Source organism: Microtus ochrogaster, unplaced genomic scaffold (assembly GCF_000317375.1).
Source record: "Microtus ochrogaster isolate Prairie Vole_2 unplaced genomic scaffold, MicOch1.0 UNK974, whole genome shotgun sequence".
Classification (NCBI taxonomy): domain Eukaryota; kingdom Metazoa; phylum Chordata; class Mammalia; order Rodentia; family Cricetidae; genus Microtus; species Microtus ochrogaster.
Genome location: NW_004950072.1, coordinates 1 through 1,388, shown reverse-complemented (window position 1 = coordinate 1,388; position 1,388 = coordinate 1). Strand labels below are relative to the sequence as shown.

The following is a 1,388-nucleotide window of genomic DNA, read 5'->3' as shown; positions in this document are numbered from 1 at the left end:
AGACACGCACGGCGGAACAAACACAGACACGACACGGCGGCTCCCACGTGGGTCCACTTTAATGGGGGAGGGAAACACAAAAGGACGAAGGATGTGGGACACACGAGGAAAAGGCAGGACGAGAGGAGAAGGGGGGGGAGAGGAGAGGGAGAAAGAGAGAAAGAGAGAGAGGGCCTCGTGTGGCCCTGCCTTTTTAACGGGGAGCGACAGGTATCCGTAGTCCAGGGGGAGCATGGGAGTTGTAGTTTTTCAAAAGAACAACATACCACCCTTATTGTTTTGTTAAAAAAATTGGGGGGGCCTTAGAGGGTAAGGAATAGGGGCGTAGCCCAGTCTTTCATGACTGCTTTCTGCTGGCTTTTGGGCGTTGATGGGTCCCTGATGTATCCGATGATCTTGGCGATGTCCTGGTGGTTCTTCTGACCGCTGGCATTTTGAGATGGTTGTTTTTGTTGGTTCTGTCCAATCCGCTGGCGTCCTGAGGTAGTTGATTGAAGAAGTCACATCTGTCTGGCTTTTCCTGAGCAGCTGGGTCACCGTTAAGGTGCTGGAAGGCAAAAGCAGCGTTAGTAGAGAAAAGGAAAAAATTGAAGGGGTTGTGACATCTTGGCGAGAGCTTCCTTTAAAGAGCAGTTAGTTTATTCTACCTTACCTGATGACTGAGGATACGGTATGTGGAAATTCCAGGGGATTCCGAGCGCTTTAGACAGATTTTGAGAAATCTGACAAGTAAACTCTGGACCGTTATCTGACTGAAGAGAAGTTGGAAGTCCAAACCTAGGAATGATCTCTCGGAGAAGAATATTAGAGACTGTTTGGGACCTCTCTGAGTTGGTAATCGATCCTCCCTTTGCCGTGAGAAGCCCACGCTCCTTCCAGATAGCCGCGTGGGACAACAGGATATAAAAAGAATATTTAGAATCTGTGTAGACATTTAAAGACTGCCCCGTGGCTAGCTGAAAGGCACGGGTGAGAGCTATCAGCTCAGCCTGCTGGTTAGTGGTATGAGCAGGGAGCGCCTTTGTCTCTGACACTATGGCATAACCTGCTCTGCGGGTCCCGTCACATAGAAAGGAGCTGTCGTCCGTGTACCAGGTGTGAGTAGCCTGGGACAGGTTGCCCTCCTGTATATGTGAGGGGTGGGGCAGTGCAAGGGCAGAACTGTGGCTGGCTTAATTCGGCTAGCGGCAGCCTCCGCTGTGGCCCACGAGCGTTCACGCTAGGGGCGGGGTGAATCCCGGGGCAAGATGGCGGATGGGGGTGGAGCTTAGAGGCGCTCTGGAGGATCGAGGGGGCAGGGTTTGGAGGGAATCAAAGCATGAGGCTTTAGAGATTTCAGGAGTTGACCGAGGGGAGAGTTTGGAGAAATTGGCTTTGAATTTTGGTTT

General features: G+C 51.6%; 1 long non-coding RNA gene across 1 annotated transcript; it reads right to left on the bottom strand.

Annotated features, from left to right (window-relative positions):
- Window positions 1-277: 277 nt before the first annotated feature.
- LOC113455895 lies at window positions 278-1,341 on the bottom strand. The gene is made up of 2 exons (XR_003376825.1): window positions 653-1,341; window positions 278-547 (listed from the first exon to the last, which is right to left on the bottom strand). It is a non-coding gene; the product is annotated as an uncharacterized LOC113455895 (long non-coding RNA).
- Window positions 1,342-1,388: the final 47 nt, after the last annotated feature.